Consider the following 15,258-nt stretch of genomic DNA (forward strand, 5'->3'; position numbering starts at 1 on the left):
GTAATGGTCGATGAACAGTAGCAAAAAAATTTTCGGATGAAAAGTAAAGTTTTTTCGAATGAACAGTAACCGAAAAATCACCGGTGAACAGTAACTTTTTGGAATTTTTTGGATTTTTCTTTGATTTTTTTCTTCAATTTTTTTCAATTCTGGATCTGTTTTGAAAATAAAAATCAAAGATTTTTGGGTTTGTCGGCGGCGGTTTCAATTTGAAACCCTAAGGGTTCGTGCGTGCGTGAAACGTGGCGAACATTAAGGAGGTAGTTACCTCAAATTTTGGCGAAACGGTAAGCTTCAAACGAACCTCGCGTTCGTTCAATTTTAACCGAGCTTCGCGCTCAACGAACCTCGCGTTCGTTCTAAAGTGAACCTCGCGTTCAACTCAGGTGAGCGTCAAGCTCAATTTTAACGAACCTCGCGTTCGTTCTAAGGTGAACCTCGCGTTCAACTCAGGTGAGCGTCAAGCTCAATTTTTAACGAACCTCGCGTTCATTCTCAAGTCGAACCTCGCGTTCGTGCTTCAGACGAACCTCACATTCGTGCTTCAGTCGAACCTCGCGTTCGTGCTTCAGTCGAACCTCGCGTTCATTTTTTTTAACAAACCTCGCGTTCGTTCACGAACCTCGCGTTCATCTTTTTTAACGGAGCTCGCGTTCGTTCTCAAACGAACCTCGCGTTCGTGCTTAAGTGAGTCTCGTACTCAATACAGTCGAACCTCGCGTTCGAAGTTAAGGGAACTTCGTGTTCATTATGGTTAAGCCTCGGCTTTTCATGGGTCCACTTTGGTATACTTAATTTATTCAATTAAGTTATGGGCCCTAATTAAGCTGTGAGACCCCAATTAAGTTTTTGGAAATTCAGTTGATTTAAATTAAAACTTTTTAATTTAAATCTAATTTGGTTTTTAATCAATTATTTAATTCAAATATTATGACACTAAGGTATTAAGGTTGTCTCTCACTCCAATTGATTAATTGAAACAAGAAGTTGCCAAAGTAACCTCTCTTGTGTAGATTGTTCATGAGGAATGTGAGATGTTTGTGTGTATGCTTTCGTGTAAATATTTAATCGGCCCAAAGGAAGGTTAATATTTATTTAGACTGTATACACATCTGCGATGATAAGCGTGTGACAATTATAAGGTTTACATGTGAATAATGAATCGATCCAAAGATAGTTTCATTATTTGACATGAGTTATTGTCAATGTTTGATCATTGCAACAAGGTATCACTTACAAGTTAATATTACTGTCCAAAGACTTGATATTAATGTTGTGCCGGTATCTTGGATGGGGATTGTCATTATTTGAATTTTATTGATTATGGTTATTGATGTGAGCATTTTTGTTTTATTTCAGCTAATGCATCTGCTGCAACAATTTCTGCTAACATCAACTCAATTCCCATGCTAAATGGGACAAACTTCAAGGTTTGGAAAGAGAACATATTAATTGTTCTTGGCTGCATGGATCTTGACTATGCATTAAGAACTGAACAACCCCAACCTCTCAATGCGGATAGCACTCCTGATGCAAAGAAGGAGCATGAGAAGTGGGAGCGTTCAAATCGCATGAGTCTTATGATCATTAAGCGCGGCGTTCCGGAAGCCTTCAGGGGCATAGAATCCGAAGGGATTACTAAGGCTAAAGATTTCCTTGCCGAAATTGAGAAGCGTTTTGCGAAAAACGATAAGGTAGAAACAAGCACGCTTTTAGCTCGCTTGATTTCAATGAAGTATAAGGGCAAAGGAAATATCAGGGAGTACATTATGGAAATGTCTCATATTGCTTCAAAGCTTAAGGCACTTAAACTCGATCTTTGTGACGAGTTATTAGTGCATCTGGTTTTGTTGTCTCTTCCTGCACAGTTTAACCAATTTAAGGTCAGTTATAACTGTCAAAAGGAGAAATGGACTCTAAATGAGCTCATTTCATACTGTGTGCAAGAAGAAGACAGGTTGAAGCAAGATAAGACAGAAAGTGCTCATTTGGCCTATGCCTCTAAGGATAAGGGCAAGAAAAGGAAGAATGATAAGGAAGCTGCTAAGGGTCCAGTTGAGAAGAAACAACATAAGGATAATCAGGGTTGTTTCTTCTGTAAGAAGCCTGGACATGTAAAGAAGGACTGTACAAAATATCACGCCTGGCGTGATAATAAGGGTACGTTCCTTGCTTTGGTCTGTTCTGAGGTTAATTTAGCTTCAGTACCTAGAAACACTTGGTGGTTAGACTCTGGTGCTACTACTCACATAAGTGTTTCTATGCAGGGTTGCATGAGCTACCGAAAGCTAAGTGATGTTGAAAGACACATCTTTGTGGGCGACGGATAAACGGTAGATGTGGAAGCAATTGGGCACTTTAGGTTGTTGTTAGGAACTGATTATTATTTGGATTTGAAAGATACTTTTGTAGTTCCGTCTTTTAGACGGAATTTAATTTCTGTTTCTGTATTGGACAAATCAGGTTATTCATGTTCATTTGGAAACAGTCAATTCAGTTTATCTTTTAATTCAAATGTTGTGGGAACCGGTTACTTAAGTACTTATGACAACCTATATTTGCTCAATACAATTGCTTCTTATAATGAATCCTTGCATGTGGAATCACGTGGTACTAAGCGTAAATTAAATAAGAAAAATTCGGCGACATTATGGCATAAGCGCTTAGGTTATATCTCAAAAGGTAGAGTTGAGCGTCTTGTGTCTGATGGTATTTTGGATTCCCTTGATTTTTCGGACTTCAACGTATGTGTTGAATGTATCAAGGGAAAACAGACCAAAGTGAAGAGATTAGGTGCCAACAAATCTTCGGATTTTGTGGGCCATTCCCTATGGAATCCTGGAATGGTCAACAATATTTTATATCATTCATAGACGATTACTCACGTTATGGGCACCTATATCTTATTCATGAAAAATCTGAGTCTCTGGACATGTTCAAAGCCTATAAAGCTGAAGTTGAGAATCAACTCAACAGAAGAATTAAAACCGTCAGATCTGATCGTGGTGGAGAGTACTATGGTAGATATGATGGTTCAGGTGAACAAGGTCCAGGACCGTTTGCTAGATACCTAGAGGAATGCGGTATCGTCCCACAGTACACCATGCCGGGTTCACCTAGCATGAATGGTGTAGCTGAAAGACGAAATAGGACTCTTAAGGATATGGTAAGAAGTATGATTGCTCATTCTTCTTTACCAGAGTCACTCTGGGGAGAAGCACTTAAGACAGCAGCTTACATTCTGAATAGAGTACCAAGTAAAGCAGTTGCTAAAACACCTTATGAGCTTTGGACTGGTCGAAAGCCCAGTTTAAAGCATTTACATATTTGGGGATGTCCAGCTGAGGCAAGGCCTTATAGGCCAAATGAAAAGAAATTGGACTCCAAAACAGTTAGCAGCTACTTTATTGGATACTCTGAACGCTCTAGGGGCTATAAGTTTTATGATCCCACTATAAGGAATATTTTTGAGACGGGAACAGCAACATTCTTTGAGGATGTTGAGTTTGGGGGGAGAAATAAGGTTAGAGACATTAGTTTTGAGGAGGAATTGGCTTCAGATCCAATCCATACAGTTACTTTTGACAATATTCAGGTTCCTATACCTGTTGTTGCTCAAGAAGTAAATCCGGAACCTCAAGATGATAATGTTGAACAACTCCCTGTTCCAGAAGAACAAACTCAACAACCTCAAGAACCAGTGCCATTAAGGAGATCCACGAGAGAAAGGAGAAATGCTATTCCGGATGATTATATTGTATTTCTCCAAGAACATGAGGAAAGTAGTGGAATGTTAGAAGATGATCCAATCAACTTCTCTCAGGCCATGAAAAGTTCTAACTCTCAACAGTGGATTGATGCCATGAATGAAGAGTACAAGTCTATGCAAGACAATAAGGTTTGGGAACTTGTCCCATTACCAGAAGGTGCAAAACCAATTGGTTGTAAATGGATTTTTAAAACCAAGCGGGATGCAAACGGTAATGTGGAGAGGTATAAGGCACGTCTTGTGGCTAAAGGCTATACTCAAAAGGAAGGCATTGATTATACAGAGACTTTCTCTCCGGTTTCATCGAAAGACTCTTTCAGAATAATCATGGCACTTGTGCACAAGCCAAACGTGAGCGACCCTCGCGTTCATAGGGGTTCAACCAACACTGACCCCCGCGTTTCCAAGCAGGCAACAAGCTAAACGCGAGTGACCATCGCGTTCAATGGTGTTCAGCTAACACCCAACCTCGCGTCTCAATCCTAAGAAGCGAAGTTGGGTTCTGAACGCCAGATTGGGCGTTTGACTTGTTCAAACATGAGTCGAACGGTTTCAGAACCGTTTATCCCACGTTCTGAGGGATTTTCGCCCACGTAGGAGCGGATATAGGGGTCAGTTACAACCTCCTATCCCCCTATAAAAGCTCAACGAACCCAACAGAGCAAGAGGTTGGATTTTTGAACCACACAGGTTGGATTCTAAAGATCTAAACCGTACAGGTTGGAGATTTTTCAGTTCTTAAACAGATAAAGGCGGAGACTGGCGGCTGGCTCTTTGAAAACAAAAGATTTAGCAAGGATCAAAACCACTCGGGTTTGGAGATTTGGCAGCAGCAAAATCCTTAAAGATAGGATTTTTGAATCAATCTCAGGAGATCAAATCTGAGAGGATTCGTCAGCAACAGAATGACAGCTTGATCATTAACCGAATTTTCGGTTCCAACAACTCTACTCACAGAGTTCAAACTCGTTCAGAGTTCTTAAAAACTCATTCAGAGTTAAACACCAAACTTTCCACAGAAGTTCATTGTTCCCACGAGAGAGAGACGGTCGGATCGTCAACGGAGAGCAAATTCAACGCGAGCAATTGAAGGAGGCATTCCATCGCTACCTTCACCTAGCATGAATGGTGTAGCTGAAAGACGAAACAGGACTCTTAAGGATATGGTAAGAAGTATGATTGCTCATTCTTCTTTACCAGAGTCACTCTGGGGAGAAGCACTTAAGACAGCAGCTTACATTCTGAATAGAGTGCCAAGTAAAGCAGTTGCTAAAACACCTTATGAGCTTTGGACTGGTCAAAAGCCCAGTTTAAAGCATTTACATATTTGGAGATGTCCAGCTGAGGCAAGGCCTTATAGGCCGAATGAAAAGAAATTGGACTCCAAAACAGTTAGCAGCTACTTTATTGGATACTCTGAACGCTCTAGGGGCTATAAGTTTTATGGCTATAAGTTTTATGATCCCACTATAAGGAATATTTTTGAGACGGGAACAACAACATTCTTTGAGGATGTTGAGTTTGGGGGGAGAAATAAGGTTAGAGACATTAGTTTTGAGGAGGAATTGGCTTCAGATCCAATCCATACAGTTACTTTTGACAATATTCAGGTTCCTATACCTGTTGTTGCTCAAGAAGTAAATCCGGAACCTCAAGATGATAATGTTGAACAACTCCCTGTTCCAGAAGAACAAACTCAACAACCTCAAGAACCAGTGCCATTAAGGAGATCCACGAGAGAAAGGAGAAATGCTATTCCGGATGATTATATTGTATTTCTCCAAGAACATGAGGAAAGTAGTGGAATGTTAGAAGATGATCCAATCAACTTCTCTCAGGCCATGAAAAGTTCTAACTCTCAACAGTGGATTGATGCCATGAATGAAGAGTATAAGTCTATGCAAGACAATAAGGTTTGGGAACTTGTCCCATTGCCAGAAGGTGCAAAACCAATTGGTTGTAAATGGATTTTTAAAACCAAGCGGGATGCAAATGGTAATGTGGAGAGGTATAAGGCACGTCTTGTGGCTAAAGGCTATACTCAAAAGGAAGGCATTGATTATACAGAGACTTTCTCTCCGGTTTCATCGAAAGACTCTTTCAGAATAATCATGGCACTTGTTGCTCATTATGATCTTGAGTTACATCAGATGGATATTAAGACTGCATTTCTCAATGGAGACATTGATGAGATGATTTATATGGTGCAACCAGAAAACTTTGTGTCGGGAGACCCAAAGAATATGGTCTGCAAATTAAGGAAATCCATCTATGGACTCAAGCAAGCTCCTCGTCAATGGTATCATAAGTTTCAACAAATAGTTATCTCGTTCGGTTTTGAGATGAACATTGTTGATGACTGTGTATATCACAAGTTCAGTGGGAGTAAGTATATTTTTCTGGTTCTGTATGTCGATGACATCTTGCTTGCCACTAATGATATAGGCATGTTGCACGAAACCAAGAGATTTCTATCAAAGAATTTTGAGATGAAAGATCTTGGGGACGCCTCTTTTATTTTAGGGATCCAGATACATCGAGATCGCTCTCGGGGTATTCTTGGATTATCACAAAAGAGCTATATCGATAAGGTACTTAAAAGGTTTGGCATGCAAGATTACAGACCAGGTGACACCCCTGTTGCTAAAGGAGACAAGTTTAGTCTCAATCAGTGCCCTAAAGGTAACCTTGAAATTCAGGAAATGCAGAAGATTCCTTATGCTTCGGCTGTAGGAAGTCTAATGTATGCTCAGGTATGTACGCGTCCGGATATTGCGTACATTGTTGGGATGTTAGGCAGATACTTAAGCAACTCTGGTATGGATCACTGGATAGCAGTCAAAAGGGTTATAAGGTATCTTCAGAAAACAAAAGATTACATGCTCACATATAGAAAATCAGAAAATTTGGAGGTCATTGGGTATTCGGATTCTGATTTTGCTGGATGCCAAGATAGCAGAAAGTCTACATCAGACTACATTTATATGTTAGCAGGAGGAGTTATATCATGGAAAAGTATCAAACAAACACTAGTAGCTTCCTCCACTATAGCAGCAGAATTTGTAGCTTGCTATGAGGCATCCAATCAGGGAATATGGCTGCGAAATTTTGTCACGGGACTGCGCATTTTGGAAAATGTTGAAAGACCACTAAGGTTATATTGTGACAATAAATCTGCAGTAATGTATTCCAATAACAACAGGAGCTCAACTAAGTCAAAACATATTGACATTAAGTTCCTGGTTGTGAAAGAAAGGGTACAGAGTGGACAGATATCCATAGAGCACATTGGGACAAACTCCATGATAGCTGATCCTCTTACTAAGGGATTGCCACCTAAGGTCTTTCATGAGCATACTGCTCATATGGGTGTGGTATTATTTGAGGATATTATGTTTTAGTGGGAGTTTGTATTTGTGGTGCTTTATGTTTGGTTGTATTGTCTGATCAGAATAAAGTATTCAGTTAAGACACTCTGTTACATTATGTTTGGTTTTGACCTCACTAAGGAGGACCAGTTGAAAATAGACATGTACTGATCACATTGCATGTAATTTTCATGCTGCACATCCATGATTGATCTATGTCGTTTGATTGTATTGGTATATGTGACCATTGATGGGTCGAGTCACGATAAATGTGACGAAGGCCGCTTTGATCCTATATTGATATAGTCAATGGACGAGATTGTTCGGAAATACCTTTTCAGTGATAGCAATTTTTGAGCTCATAAGGTTATACACAATTTAAGGAATCATATGGTGCCCAAGTGGGAGATTGTTGGATTTAATCTAATAAATCTATTTGTGGGCACATATGATTAATCAATGTGTATTGCTATCTTTCAGGATAACCCACTAAAGTGATCAATTAAGTTGGGTTAATTTGGTATTTAAATAAGTCATGGGGTTATATGTGCAGATACCAGGTTGTAATTGTGATTTATTGAGGGGCTAAATTACAAAAGTACAACATCTATAAATAAGGGGTTATGGTCCCTAACCTAGGGTTACATTCTCTAATTCTCTTCACCCCCATCTAAGAGAGAAATTCGGCTAAAGGAGAAAAACCCTAAGGTTATAAGATCCAAAACCCAAAATCAAGATCAATCTATGGATTCAGGTATAAGCTTCCGCTCTTTTTAGATTTTTGTTAATCTCTTTGAATTAATCATGGCTATATGGTTTTAGATCTCAAGTTTTGATTTAGATCTAACATAAATTACCTACATTTTGTCCTTGAAAACTCATAAACTGGACTCTCACTGTCATAAAGAATGACAATTAGGACTGATTATGTTTGGTTTAGCATATAAATATTGGTTATAAAATGGATAAATGAGATTGTTTGTATGTTTGATAGGGACATACGTGGTTTCTTTAATGTAAAGTTTACATAAAAAGATTATAAAGTTTTGCATAAATACTAGTTAGCCCTGCAAAACCTTGGGGCCTTCCACAAAACTCCCAAAACTTTGAAAATGTTTCGCCATGCTCCCTAAGGGCGTAAGGGGGTTTTTTCTGAGACCGCCGAAAGTTCATGGGTTTTCTCAGAAAATAGTGTTGAAAGTTGGGTTTTTTTTTTAAACATAACTAGTACTCCAAGGTACATGGTATGTGCAAACAAAAGGGATGTGAGGGCGTTTCGGAATGGTTTTTGCAAAAGTTAAAAGAGTATTTGATTCTCAAGTATTGTTAGGCATTTTAGTTATCTTTTAAAGATGCGAATGTGTTTCTTTTGATTTTTTTGAAGTACGATGGTATTTTTGATATTTCTGAAAAAAATTTGACACACAAACCGAGATTCAAGAAGATAACTTTTCTTAAATACATAGTATAGATAGATGTTGAAATTTTTGTTTCAATAGCCACACAAACTGAATATTTTGACTGTTAAAAGGACTCAAGAAGACCAAGATCAAGAATCGCCCATACTTGCGGAGTCCAAGTTCAAACTCCAAACAATGAATTGAGCAATCTGGACTCTTTCAAACTTGTAGACTAGCGCATTTCAAGTAACTCACTAAATGCAATTAATATAAAGAAATTTAATCTCTAATCTTACGCTTGTCTTCGTCAACTTTATGGTAATCAAATATATTAAATGGAAAACCCCAATTTGTCAAACTCTTGGACCCAACTGAACCAGATTTCAAACAGTAATTATTCGGTTATTAGAGTTGAATGGACCGATTCAAGGTAAGCTTTTCAATGTCGCTTCATATGCACAATCAAAAATAAAAAAAATAAAAAAGTCTTTGTATAGACAGGAGACACGCACTAATTCTTTGTATAGCAATTTCAATGAAATGAGGGGCTAATTTCTAAATCTCAAAGATACGAGTGACCAGCATCGATCTATTTGTGTTATTGCTTCCTAGAGATTGACTTGAGGTCAACTGAAGTGACTGGAGTGTGGAAGTCACTTTGGTGGAGAATTGGATCATTACCTCATAGTACTGAACATTGCTACGCAGTTTCCTCAACTTTAGCAAACTAAGGAGAGGAAGGTTCTTTGAGTATAGGGAAGGGAGCTTCTGACGACAGTGAAATAAGGTTGATTGGCTCCGAGACGGGGACCGTAACACCAAATTCTTCCATATTAGAGCTTCCACTAGGAGGAGGAACTTCATTAGCCGTCTACGTCATCCTAATGGCACTTGGGTGGAGGATCAGGTGGGAATTACAACGCTTATTCAGGAGTATTTCTTAGAACTATTTTCTTCTTCCACTCCTTCAGAGGAGGTTTTGGCTGAGGTGGATGGTGCTGGATGGTGCTATCTCTTCTAAGCTTTCAGTGGATGACCTCCAGATCATTTCTGAGCCTTTTACAGGTGATGAGGTATGTGGTGCTCTTCGATCTATGAGCCCTTCTAAGACACCCGGCCCAGATAGCTTCCATGCATCCTTTTTTTCAGTCCAAGTGGTCTGTTATTGCACTAGATATTACGGCTGCATGTTTGAATATTCTAAATGGGGGCTCGTCTATCAGGTATTGGAATAAAATCAATTTGGTTCTCATCCCCAAAAAGGATTCACCTGAGACTGTGGTAGATTTTAGACTCATTGGTCTATGTAATGTGGTCTACAAGATTGTCATGAAAATCATTGCTAATAGGCTAAAGCGAGTTTTTGGCAGATTGATCGGATGCTTTCAGGGTGCCTTTGTCCCAGGGAGATCAATTCAGGATAATGTCATTGTTGCTTTTGAACTTCTCCACACATTGTAAAAAAAGAGACGGGGTCAGTTTGACCATATGACACTGAAATTGGATATAAGTAAGGCATATGATAGAGTGGAATGGGGGTATATTGACAAGGCCCTTCAGGTCATGGGATTTCCAGATCATTGGAGGCATCTCATCTTGGACTGTATCTCTACTTTCTCACTCTCTTTCTGCCTCAATGGGTAAAGTGTGGGTCAAGTTACTTCTACTCGTGGTCTACAACAAGGATGTCCACTATCTCCATATCTATTTCTTCTCTGCATGAAAGCACTCTTGGCAATGATCATCAGACAAAAGGAGAACAGGTGCATCAGAAGGTTATCTTGTTCCCGGTCGGGGCCAAGAATTTCTCACTTGTTATTTGCATATGACTCTTTGGTTTTTATTCAGGCTTCCCAGGCCGCTACACAGACTGTCCAGAGTACTCTGCTACTATATGAGGCTGCAACCGGTCAGAAAGTCAACTTTCAGAAGTCTGCCATCACCTTTAGCCCATGTGTAGATGAGGATACTAGGGCCTCTATTTTCTCTGTCTTGGGTCTTGATAGGGCCCAATCACATGATCGGTACTTAGGCCTCCCATTGATGGTTGGAAGAAGTTGTCGTTAGACTTTTATTTTAATCAGAGACTCGGTTTGGAAAAGAGTCCAAGCTTGGAGGAGAGCATTTTAATCAGCTGGGGGGGCGAGAGGTTATGGTGAAAGCTGTTTTGAAGACGATGCATGCTATGTGATGAGTATTTTTCACATTTCAATTTTTTTGTGCAGGGAGATTGAGTCTATCAATATGAGATTCTGGTGGATATCAACTTCTGGTGAGAGAAAAATTCACTGGGTTAGGTGGCAGAAGGTATCGTGCAAAGTTAGAGGGTGGTCTAGGCTTTAGAGATCTACAGATGGTTAATCAGGCGTTGGTGGCTAAGCAGGCATGAAGAATCATTCAGGACCCTTCTTCTGTGGCTAGTAAGGTTTTGAAGGAGACGTATTTTAGGGACTCGGACTTCCTTTCAGCTGGTGTCGGCCCTGACTGCTCTTATTTATGGCGGAGCATTATCTGGGGGAGAGAGCTCCTGGCTCGAGGTATGAGATGGAGGATAGGTGATGTCCAGAGTGTCTCTATCAGTGCTGACCCATGAATCTCAAGGCCCTTTTCTTTCAGGCCAATCACTTTTGCGATCGACCCGTCCAGAAGGGTGGCTGAGCTGATCTCTGCTTCGGGTACTTGGAATCATGAGCTGATTGCTACCTCCTTTTGGTAGGTAGATCTGGAGGAAATTTCATTTATCCCACTACCGCCTTCTCCTGTCCCTGACAAACTTATTTGGCATTATGAGGAGAAGGGGTGCTACACAGTTAAGTGTGGATACCGACTTCTTCGCCACACTATGTTTGATACTCCTTCCACCTCGGATTCTAGGGTAGTGAAGTGGTGGTCCTTGATCTAGCATGCAGAGATCCCACCGAATATTAGAGTGTTCTTTTGGCGTCTGTTCTATGATGCTCTCCCTACCTCAGCTAGTTTATCTTGCAGGGGGATCTTTGTACCCCCTAGTTGCCGTCTTTGCTCTGCTGCCTTTGAGATCGCCATTCATATCTTCACCGTTTGCTCATTTACTCGTTTAGTGTGGTAGTCCTTAGATCTTTGGGAAGTGATTAATGATTTTCGAGGCACGTCTTATGGTGGTTTTCTTTTCCATCTCACCTCTGTTTTCCCTGGGGACTCTCTGGCTTTGGCTTTCACAACTATGTGGTTTATATGGGGGGAAAGGAATATATGCTCTCATGGTGGCAGTGTTAGAGAGGTCTCGGTCTTGGTGACTCGGATTCTCTGTTTTGTGGAGGAAAGGGATAGAGTTAGAGGTCTCTCCCATGACATTGTCACCCCTTCTAAATGGCCTTCTGCTTGGTATCCCCTTGCTCCTGGTTTGCTGAAGCTCAACACAGATGATGTTGTTCTTCTGAAAGGAGATATTATTGGTTTGGGAGGTGTTATTCGGGATCACCATGGACATGTGATTGGTTGCTATTCTATAGGGATCAGGGGTCCTATGTTTGTGGATCATGCGAAGCTGTTGGCTGTCTTCGAAGGCATTCGCTTTGTTCGGCGTATGAACTAGAAGATTTCAGTGGTGGAAATTAACTCTCTAAAGGTTGTGTCCTTAGTGGACTCTCCTTCTCCTTTTGCTTCCTTGGCTCCTATTGTAGATAAAGTTCGCGCTGGTCTGACTATTATTGGCTGCTCTAAAATTTCTTATGTAAGACGCACTGGTAATGGTGTTGCTCATTTCCTAGCTAAGTCGATTGACTGTTTGTCATCTTGTTTTTTGTATGTTTCTGTCCCTTGGTTTTTGAGATAGAGTGTCGTTGAAGACTTGGTTGGTTAGGTTACCCTACCTACCTTTTCAAAAAAAAGAAGTAGGTTGTATTTCGTATGATGCAACTATATATTAAGGCCTCTAATTAATACATCACAAATCCAGAATTGTGTTGGGAGTTAAGGGTTATAATCTTATACTAGCATATAAATATATGCCTTTATAAATTGAGTGCCCTTTCCTGGATTGAGATCTAGACTCACGCATAGTGGCATCGCTAGATTTCAGCAAATTGGTTCAAAAAAGTAATTAAACACGATAACATATAATTCCTTTGAAATAAAGAAAACTACTCCATCCATACATCCGCTTGTGAAAAACATACCACTTTCTCGATGAATATGGATCCTCTCCGCGTACCCAAAAATAGCGAATGGGTCACTATTTTTTATCATAACTGTTGATTATATAGTAGATGATTGTAGTTCATTCTAAATCTAATACTCATCATGTCTCTAATATTGTTTCTTAATTTAAACTAAGGTATTCAGATTCACTCCACGATCAAAAAAATAGAGGACGGACCACTGCATTATCACAATCCTTGATTTCCTAATGGGTGGTTATGTTTTTTCTCTAAGTGCAAATTAGGAATGAGCATAATTCATGGGGGTATGATGAGGGTTAGATCTAGAATGAATTACAATCACAAACTAAATAATCAATGATAGTAATAAAAAATAATGGTCCATTCACTACTTTTTTTTAGTGGAGATGATCCAAATTAAAAAAAAATCATAATCATCCATCAAACTAAAGATGATTTTTTTTGTGGGGGTTGGGGAGTGATGGGATCGGGATCCTTTATCAATAATAATTGGAAGATTATTATCTTATATTGATAGCAATAAGTTCCATTTTCATTTGGGACGAAGGCAAAATCATAATTATTGTTGTAGTACCAGCTGCATCAGGTCGCATGTCAGGGCCTGTTTGTTTCGTTTCCCCCAGAATCCAAAACTCATTTTCCTTCACTTTTTCACTTTCCCCCACTTTCCAAAACCTACTTTTCTTCACTTTCTCCACTTTCCTCCAATAATATTGTGACAACTCATCCCACCACATCTCATTTCATACTTTTTAAAAATAAACAAAACACAAGAAATGAGTCACATCAATCAACTCATCTAACTCACTTTCCCCCACTTTTCTTCGTTTTCTATCATCTTTAAAAATTACTCACATCATCCAATAATATGGTGACAACTCATCACATCCCATTAAAATTTCCTTCCATCACTTTCCTCCAAAAAAACAAGGATTGTGGAGGAAAACTCATCTCATCTCATCATCCAATAATATGGTGACAACTCATCTCATCTTATCTTTTTTCCCAAACTTTTAAGAATGAACCAAACACAAGAAAAAAATCTAAACAAGGAAAGTGGAGGAAAACATCAAAAATTACTCACATCAACCAATAATATAGTGACAGCTCATACTTTCCCTCACTTTCTTTTATAGCTTTGACGAACCAAACCTCTGAAAGTGAAGGAAAACGTCAAAAAATATTTTCTTTTCCCCCACTTTCCCCCACTTTCTGTATTTTTTTGCGAAACAAACAGGCCCTCAAGCTCAGCTAATTACGGCCTCTCTTGCGATACGTGCATTACAATTCTTTATGCATTAAAAATTGCACTGTGCCCATGGAATCTAAGAAAGGTAAATACTTTTGTTATTTTGGCCCAATTTTGATGTTCTAAGGCCCATTGCTGACGATTTTCTCCGACCCACTAGCCATTTATCCGCCTGTCATCATTCATTACGTTTATAGAGCCCATAACAGTAATATACTAGTTCTGTTGCGCGGCAATGAACTTGTTAAATATCAAAACTATATATTTTTTATTTTCTTACTATAAAATAAATCAGATTTATTTTGAGTTAAAATCTATAACATGGATTATTACAATTATCATAAGTTTTATTTAATTATTTTTCAAAAAAATTATGAAATAGATGATTAATTTTAAAATTTTATTGGGATCAGGAATAAACAACTAACAAGCTTGCAGTGGAAGATTGGGGAACGTAGTACATTCTTAAGAATTATTAATCTTTACTTAGTTTGTTTATAATGATAGGATCTCATTATTAACTAACCACAAGACCTAGTGTATTATTTTTAGCGTTCAAGGCAGGCAGAGGACACATGTGAGTCCTCGTTGCAATGAATATTGTATAATTTAAGTACAACGTAAAAAGGAGGGTTAATCAATGGTGTAGTTAGTGAGGGAAAACTCCAGCAGTTTAATTTGGTATGTTGATATATAATAGATGAAGATGGAGAATGGTGGTTTTGAAAATAGTGGGTGAGTGTGGCCAATTAATATGATTTTTATTTGTGTGGTTTTGTTTGTTCATTTTTAAGATATTTGTGGTCCTGTGGATATATATAATCATAGCATTGCTACTCTCTTTTGGTTTTGTAGAAGAGTTTGGGTGTTAAAAAATTAAATTATCTAAGCTCATACATGAAATTTATTTTAACCAACACCTATGTATAAATATTACAATTGGCATTGAGATCTAAAATATGTGTGAGATTCTCTTTTATTTTTATACAAGCAATATCTATTTAAATAATAATAGTATAATTAAACTTTATGATCTGAACAAAAAGATCAAACATACAATATAAGTAATTACTTTAAAATAATCTAATCTAGGCTAATAAGGAAAAAAATAGATGAAAATGATGTCAAAATTATTATAATTTCATAATTCATATATAATTTTTAAACAATCTAATCTAATCTAATAAGAAGAAAATAGCAAAGACACATACATGTTGAAGGAGATGAAGGTGCTATGAAAATTATTGTAATTTCTGATCTGAAAAAAAGATCAAGCATACAATATTTTAATTGCTTTAAAATAATCTAATCT

The sequence above is a fragment of the Asparagus officinalis genome, chromosome 10, assembly GCF_001876935.1.
Source record: "Asparagus officinalis chromosome 10, Aspof.V1, whole genome shotgun sequence".
Classification (NCBI taxonomy): Eukaryota; Viridiplantae; Streptophyta; class Magnoliopsida; order Asparagales; family Asparagaceae; genus Asparagus; species Asparagus officinalis.